The sequence below is a fragment of the Columba livia genome, chromosome 3 (genome assembly GCF_036013475.1).
Source record: "Columba livia isolate bColLiv1 breed racing homer chromosome 3, bColLiv1.pat.W.v2, whole genome shotgun sequence".
NCBI lineage: Eukaryota > Metazoa > Chordata > Aves > Columbiformes > Columbidae > Columba > Columba livia.
The window spans coordinates 76,412,554-76,421,271 of NC_088604.1; the positions used below are offsets into that span (position 1 = coordinate 76,412,554).

Consider the following 8,718-nt stretch of genomic DNA (forward strand, 5'->3'; position numbering starts at 1 on the left):
TTGCATCCATTGTTGATGTCTGCTGGCTCCCCACTGAGACCGAGTTTCCATTGTCCAAATGTATGGATGCTATCCAAAAGTGTGAGAAGAGGCAGGCCTGGAGCTCTAAATGTGGCCGTCATTTGACCAAAATGTAGATCTGCGGAACAGAATCCAAGCTACTCACCTCATCTTTTTCCACAGTTAGTGCAGAAGATTGGCACCTCCAGAAAGTGACTTATCATGTTCTCATCCATAAGACTGCTCTAGAGATGACTGTGTTTTTCTTTTGCCTGTAGACAGACCCTCATGGACTAGCTCAGCGTAGATGCCCAGCTATGTGTACAATCAAGTGAGATGGATCACAGCCAAGGAGCTAAGGCAGGCAAAGAGTATTTAAGTGGCAACACAAGCCTGGGAATGTGAAGTACTCAATGTCTCTCATTCAGCCAGTGGCAAAATCAGAAATGCACTTTATCCAAAACATCTCTGCGTAGGCCAATGCATGTTTTCCCACACCAGACTAATGTGCTACCTGGGAAAGGAGATGTTCGGCATCCTGGACACATGGCCTCCGCACCCACTATGGCCCAAGGAGGGTAACCATATGTTGCTTCAGGGAGTTCCCGCTTATCAGAGCTCAGTTGTGTATAAAAACCTGTGGGTTGAGCTCTGCTGGCTATTTGCCCTGCTTGTAGGGGAATGAATGAAGTTTCTCTCCTATGCAAATATGCTGCTGTGTAAAAAGGGATGCTTTCATGCTGCAGCCTTTCTCCCAGAAAGCAGGGACAGCCCTTCCCTCTCCTCAGCCTGCTGCTTCATGTCACAACACTGCAGGGAAATTTCACTTCTCTCAGATCTGAGCCATGTGGCTGAAAGTGGACAGGAGAGATGGTGCCTAGGCAGGGAAGGTGAAAAAAGAGGAATGCGCAGAAACTGCTAATAAAACGTTTAAGTTCTCTGTGAAATGCAAAACTTTGCCAGTCACATGTTGGGAATCATGCGCTCATGTCTGAACCCCTCTGGTTTGGAAAGGCAGAAACATACAGACATATGGATCACTTAGGTACTTAGGTAGCTACCCCACTCAAGTGTTTTACAAAGAAAGGGACTTCGAGAAGTTTCACTCTTTTACCATGAAATCCCCTTTTGAAAGCAGTGAGAAGTGCATTTCTCCCCTAAGATGACTGTTGTTATTGCTCCCACTTGATGCTGTCTGCAGATTCTCAGGCACAGTTACAGGTGGCAGGAAAGTGAAACACGGGTCCTGTGATGCTCCATTATGGGCAGATGCAAACAACATGCTTCTACTAGCCCAGGACAGTAGCAGGCATGTTTTGAACCACTGACCTAGAAAAGCTTTGCTCCTCAGGAGTGCTGGTCAACTGAGTAAAAGCAGATTTTAATACTCCCTAAACAGCAGGTGAACACAGATGACAAGACGCTGTGACACCAGGGCCTGTACATTTTCATTTGGTACGCTGTTGCAATAGACATATTGTGACATTAAAGCAATACAAGGCAGCCCTGAGCAATAAAATCTTCACAATTACAGTGTCTCAGGGACAGCAGGTTTCCAGCCCACCAGCCTCTCCCAGCAGCTATGACAGGGCAGGTCAGTCCTTGCTTTGCTAAATGAGTGCCTGACAGGTTGCGAAGGCACCTCTGGCTGAAAGACAGATGTCAGATGAAATGAAATTAATTCCCAGCAGGCCACCTCTGGAAACCATTAGTCTCCTGTGGTCTGCAGATATCTCTTTACAAGCCGCATGACCAGGCAAGATTTCAAGGTGATGGTGTGGCAGCACAAGTGATGCACAGGCTGGCAACGCAAGTTAGAGCTGAATGCTGTTTTCCTCCAGGCACCACCATTAACTGCCTGTTTCTGAAACACCAGGAGTTTTATCTGTTACCTGCAGCCATGTCTCCAAAGCACGCAGAGAGTGTGAAAACCAGCACAACTGCGGCTGCTCGCAGGCATCGCCCTCCTGTCTAGCCATGCTGCTCATGCTGTGACATCCACAGAGGGGTCCAGGTGGGTGCTGCACTGAAGAAGCAGTGGCTCTGACAGAGGGTGAGCATCCTTTGCAGAGAACAGAGCCTCAGGCACACTTGCCAATGAAAGGAACAGAAGCAGAGTAATTTCTGCCATTTCTTTTTCTATCATCAATGCTATCAGGTCAGACTTCCTCAGATCTTCTTGTTTTCATCAAGAAAGGAGAAAGTCTGATTGGGTTTTCTGTGGTTTTAATGGCTTTTTATCTAAGGGAGACTCTTAATCTCTCTTTCCAGCTGTAATTCATGGAGTAGAAGATGACATAAAGGGAACCCAAAAGCCTGATGTAGGAAACTATGATTTTCACTTCTCCTTGACCTCCTGCTTAGCATCATGCTACTTTCAGCCCCCGCTGTTCAGTATCTGGCATGTGCTTTTCTGAGTCACACTTATGTAATTCCTTCCCCATCAACACCAGGTAGACCTTGGTCATTCAGGATTTAGAGTCGGTTATTCAAATGGCAGCAACCTGATTAAGTCTTTCATAATTCTGTTGTCATTAAACCTCATGCCTTGTCATCAGTTTAATGTTGGAGGGTTTATCCATAGTCTTTGATCTGACTGATTCCAAATTCTGCAGTGCTTGTTGCCTGCTGGCTAAGCCAGCCTGCTGGCATTCAGTTACCTGACCTTCTCTAAGGGACTGGTTTGAGAGACCTCACTGGTTTTGTTTTGGTCCCTTTATATTTACAAAGATTTAAGAGTAGTTGTTATTGTGTGGACAGAGATACCATCTGTGGATCTCAGCAGCTCTCTGTTCTTCCTTCCTCCTCTGAATTTGTATGAAGTTATATGAAACATCTTTGTTCTGTCTCTGAGATTAGTCTCATTTCATACTGCTTGGTGCCCTCTGAACATTGAATTGATTTGAATCCAAATGCCACGGTCACATGAAACCATGTTGCTTCTTCTACTTTTCATTGCTTTGGCTCAATGCGGAGCATGGACTTCTGCCTGGTGGTTTGCAGCCTGGCAGGGCTTGCACATGCTCCTGCACACGTCTTTGCTAACATGTTATATTGCTCTAACAACAGTTGAAACCAGATGTAACTGAGCCCAGCTTGGGGCTGGTTTTTAAGGGCTTTTCCTTCAGTTTTCAGCAATAGGTAGTACACACTTCCTCTGGCATTTCCAGGGTTCACTACAGAGGGACTGGAGCATCCTCCTCTCACCTCCAAAGGCAGAAGTTAGGCAGAGGGAGGGGATGTGAGAAAGATCATGCAGGGCTTCAGGGGTTCTGCAGGGACTGCAAGCCAGGCCTGAGGACTGGACTGCCCTGTGAAATGTTGTGAGCAGCCTAGTGAAAAATGCTGGAGAGTAAAGAGAAAAAGGGTACTGGAAATCAGGGGCAGGGGTTTTAAGAAGTTCCCTTTGAAAATCCTGCCCTAAGCTGATTAAAGAAAAAAATATCTTGGAGCAACTGCAGGATATAAAAATCTCATTCAAAGGAGGATCCTAAAACTACTGTGAATGTTCATTGTCAATTTGCATAGCAATGGGAGGCCAGAGGCCACAACCTGGCTGCTTTCACTGTGCTGTGTAACAGCACAAGGTCCTTTTCTTACAGCAGCGTCAGTCCTGAATGCAGTCTTATGACTAATCCATGCTCACATCACCTGCAACTTTGCCCTCAGTGCCCACTGCCGTGCCTGGCTATGGAACCCTGACATGGACCAGACATCTTGCAGGGCCAAGGGGAGGTGGGTGCTCATCTGTCACCCTGAGTCAGGGCGACCTCCCAGGGCGGCTCCCCCACTGTAGCCCACTTTGCTCAGGTTACTGCGATGCTTACAGCACCCCAGGCCTAGGAGGCATTTTTGCTCTGCCTGTCCCCTCTCTGCCCAGCATCACCCCATGGGCTCCCTGCCCTTTTTGTGCACCCAGAAAGACACACGAAACGTGTCTTCTTCTGTACTTCAGTAAGTAATGACAACATGGTCTGTGCTGGCAGCTGAAATATCATCATTAGACAGCCATCTAAGTGCTCTATCCAGCCAAACAGGCGCAGTTTTCCAGGCTGTTGTTCCAGGCTATTGTCAGAGCTAAGCCTACACTGCTGCATTAATTCATGACTTTGGAGGAGGGGCCATTTTACAAACAAAAGAGGGCTTTTAAGATTATTTTAATTCTTTTTCTTTAGACTGTGAAACACCAAGTGGCAGTGTGGGAGAGGAGCCAAGTTGCAGCATGTCTTCCATCCCCCCCGAGTCAGAGGCAATCCCTACGGGAGCTTAACTTTTCGTGGGAGAATAGCTGTAAGAGCACCCACTGATCCTTTTATTGGGAGCTTATGGTTTGCAGAGGCTTTCATCAGGGTGTGTTTCAGCATCCTGACCAGGAGGCAATCTTAATTCTTTTCTCACCAGTAATCGCCTAGGCTGAATTTACTGCTCTTCAGCTTAAGCAGTAAGCTAAAATGTTATTTCATGTTTTTACACTTAACATTGAAAATGTGGAAAAATAAAGCAAAGTAAAAATAACAGGAACCCCAAACTGCAGCAAACATTTAAGCCTTTCTGTCAAAATAGTCCAGTGAAAACAAAAGAGCAGGAAATTCTGATCTGTTTGAAGACTGATTTTTGCCACTTATTGAAAACACAGAAAATTCAGTTACAAGCTCTGTCATTATTTCCTGCAAAAAACCCACCACTGGGTACAAATTTAACTTTTCCCTCCTCTTGCTTTCAGAATTATTGGTTTAACAAAGTGAGGTAATATAACAACATTTCCAAATGCGCCTGGCCCCGCAGCCGCACTGGCGGGTGCCCAGCACGGCCCCTGCCGAGCGACGATGCAGAAGCGTTCCGCATGGAGGCAGCTTCGGCTAAGGAGAGAGGGATCTGCAGCAATCCCTGTGGTTCTGCAGCTGCCTGGATTGATTAGCGCTTCTCTTCACCTTGTTCACCTTTTTTTCTAGACTTTACACCGGTGAATAGCTCTACATCGGCCCTGGCATGCGAAGTCGAGTCCCACTTCTGTGTTGAGTGGCTGAAGCTGAACCTGAAAGAAGTGATGGGTCTGCACCACAGCCCTGAGGAGAGAGACCCTGCAAGGCTCTGGCAACCTGGACAGCCTTAGGGGAATGCTGCGTGGCTCAGTCTCTCTCTCCCTGCTTTCTTCCTTTCCATCTTTCTACCAGGATCTGAAAGCAGGAGGGAGTCCAATGTGGCCAGCAATTTTGTTGCCATTAGTTGTGTACACCTCAAATTAAAGCAAATCAGAAAGGCACACTCTTATCTCAGGTCACAAAATTGGTCTGTCCTTTTTAATACTATAGATTATGTTTGAAGTAGTGATAATTGCTGCTGCCAGCCCAAAAGAGTCACAGTTTTGCCCCTGTTATTTAGCTGGCTGGGTGGGAGCTGCTTTTCGGTGGCCACAACTCCAGAAAATGGAAGTCCCGTAACCTCCACAGCGGGGAGGGAGCCAGTGAGTTTCTCGCTAATGAACTGCATAAGCTCTATATGATTAAAACCACTCCCTGAGTGAGACATTTGGTGGTAGAGCCTTTTGGAGTTGAATATTTTGGCGTCTCCAAGAGAGTGCTCACCTGGCTGTTCCTCTCATCTTGGGGAACAGCTTGAAGAATCCAGTGGCTGACCCAGCTAAGAAATATTTGGACAGTGCAAAATCCCTCCCTGATACAAAGACATTTGGCAGGAGAGCATGACAAAAAGCATAACAACGATGTCAACAAAGCTGGCCCCAGCTCTTTGAGGCAGGCATCTCGTTGTGCAGACACTGCCATGCCTGCTCATCTGCCTTGCAGTTCTCACCTGAGGGATGCAGATACAGCATGATCAAACAGGTAACACACCAGGCTGGACATTAAGAGACATGTATGCTTGTCCTTGAGATGCTACCAAACTGCTACATGACTGAAGGTGAATCATGTCACCTTTTCATGTCCACTTTTCCTCTTCAGACAGACATGCTCTGTCCTGGCTCTTTTGGTCCAAGATTGTCTCTTTCTTCTCACAAGCACAGCACCTATTGCAGGGAAGAACCCAAAATCAACCATAGATCACCAATAGAACTGTTAGACTGTGAAGTTTTTTGAGATCCTCACGGTAGGAGACCCCCCTTGCCCACACACACCATGCACACGGCCATGCCTTTGCAACCTTTGCAAGACCTGCTATGCTGGGCTCTTTGGAAGTGGTTGATCATAGAATGTCCTGAGTTGGAAGGGACCTACAAGGATCATCAAGTCCAACTCCTGTTCCTGCATATGAAAACTCCACAGTTCACATAATGTGTCTGAGGGCGTTGTCCAGTCTCTTCTTGAACACTGTCAGGCTTGGGGTCATGACACCTCCCTGGGGAGCCTGTTCCATTGCTCCATCAGCCTCTGGGGAAAGAACCTTTTCCTGATGTCCAACCTAAACCTCCCCTGCATATCTTTCTGCCATTCCCTCAGGTTCTGTCATTGGTCACTAAAGATAAGAGATCAGCACCTGCCCCTCCTCCTCCTCCTCTTGTGAGGAAGCTGTAGACTGCGATGAGGTCTCTGCTCAGTCTCCTTTTCTCCAGGCTGAACAAACCAAGTGACTTTAGCTGCTCCTCATATGGCTTCCTCTCCAAATCCTTTACCAACTTCATAGCTCTCTTCTGGACACTTTCTAGTAGCTTTAGATCCTTTTTATCCTGTGTTGCCCAGAACTGCACACTGTGCTCCAGGTGAGGCCACACCAGTGCAGAGCAGAGCGGGACAGCCACCTCCCTCGCCCGGCTGGCAATGCTGTGCTTGGTGCACCCAGGACACGGTTTGCCCTCTTGTCTGCCAGGAACACTGTTGGCTCATGTTCAACTTGCCATTGACCAGAACCCCCAGATCCTTCTCCGCAGAGCTGCTCTCCAGCATCTCGTCCCCCAGTCTATATGTACAGCCAGGGTTGCTGTGTCCCAGGTAGAAAATCCGGCACTTGTGCAGGCTGTGCATGAACTATTCTTAAAATGCTATTAAAAACTGCGTCTTCCACTGGGAGAGGAAAAAAAAAATAAAGTAACAAAAATTCAAAGCAATCTCTACACTCAGGACCTGTGAACAGAAGCCATAACAAACCAAATGTCATTATAAGCTGGAACAAGAAGTGCTAATTCTAATATGAGCTCATTTGCATATTTAATAATTAGAAGAGCTCCGCAGATAGGGGATTATCAGCACACAGGGCTCCCTCAGGGGGAGCATTCCTTGAGCAGCAGAAAGAGATGGGGAGATGGCGATGCTTTCTCCTCCCTCACAGCAGGTTTGTAGCACCATCAGGGTGGTGGCTGCTGGGGCAACCGGCACAGCCAGGTCACCTCTCCTCCTGCAAGGAGGGGGAACAGTGCCACGTGGGCCCTTTTGGGGAGACCCTGGATACCCAAGTCAGCTCTCCAGCTGCCCACTCACCACATGCACATTGGCATCGTCCAGACTGGCATGCCACGTCCCTCTGTCCCAGCACAGGGCTGACACGCGTGATCCTTGGGGTTTGTAGCAACCACGTTACTGATTTTTCCATTGCTCCTTGCTGGAGAACCTGTGGCAAAAGTGGGATAATCTCTCTATTTCATCATCTGTACTTTGAATTCTATTATTGAAAAGCATTTTTGCAATCCTCTTTACACAAAAAAAATTGGGCAAGTTGAGTACATCCCCCATGTTCACTAGCTGCTTTTACAAAAAAGTGGTTCGGGCCAAGGAGGGCAGAGGTTAGGTGTACAGAGAAACCATGGGAAAAAAAAATCACATGCAAACCTATTCCTTATCAAAGTTTTATTAAAATGGTTAAAAAAAATTACTTTGCACAGCCTTTCCCCAGCAGAGATAGCAAAAATAAACAAATACAATCAGGCCCGTGGCAGCTTGCCACAGTTCTCATAGAATGTGAGAAAATTGGTTTACTAATGTATAGAAACCTTCTTGACCCATTGGCAGAGCTGTACCTCTTCTTCCCTCCTTATTTGCTTTGGAAAAAGGCACCAAGTACTTTGTGTGCATCTGAAGTGAGAACAGAGCCCAAAGGTCTTGCAGGAGACAGAGACAAATTTCAGATTCCAGGGCAGTAACTCAACCACTGGATGGTACATGTATGCTGATTAAGACAGAAAAAAAACCCTGAAAAGTGATTAATTAATACTAAGAGCCTGCCCAGAGTTTTTGAAAGTTGCTCATATTTTTCAGGGCTTATACAGGGTCTTTCAAAAAGATGGACCCAATTTCGAAGCAGTCCATCTTTTTGAAAGACCATTGTAGCTATTTTGAAGAAACCATAGCAGTAGTTCCTAAACGTGCTGTGCACAGGAGCACAGCCTAGCAACACTGGGTGTGAGGATCAGGTTTGCTGGGTGTGATGTTTCCCTGGCATAGCTCTGCTGAAAGAGTATTTCCAAGCTGCGCTGCAAAATGAGCCAGCATAAGCTGGCATCAGCTCAGACATCTCTATTTCCACGGCAAGTTGAAGACAAGCCTTTAGAGAGAAGCTGTTATATGGATCCAGCTAAAATTCATGACTGCTGGTTGTCCAGGGACTTCCCAAGTTAGCGATCGCACCTGGGCCATCATGTTCTGCAGCCTCCGATGGCACTACCCTCTGTGATTTCATTTCATCTCTTTTTATACCAGTTAAGAGTTTTGGTCTCTGCAGCATCCTACAGCAGTGCCTCCTGCAGTTTATACATGCAAAAGGGCCCTTCTT

General features: G+C 46.8%; 1 protein-coding gene across 2 annotated transcripts in view; it reads right to left on the minus strand.

The window, feature by feature from the left end:
• Nucleotides 1–7,535, minus strand: part of CAPN9 (calpain 9) — a 37,506-nt gene extending 29,971 nt beyond the window's left edge. Inside the window, exons 1-2 of one of the 2 annotated variants that reach the window (XM_065057732.1) lie at nucleotides 7,431–7,535; nucleotides 5,812–6,025 (exon numbers count right to left, since the gene is read on the minus strand). The gene's annotated coding sequence lies outside the window, so the exon portion shown is untranslated. The remainder of the gene's footprint in view (nucleotides 1–5,811; nucleotides 6,026–7,430) is intronic. The other variant, XM_021296193.2, reaches the window with a different exon arrangement.
• Nucleotides 7,536–8,718: the final 1,183 nt, after the last annotated feature.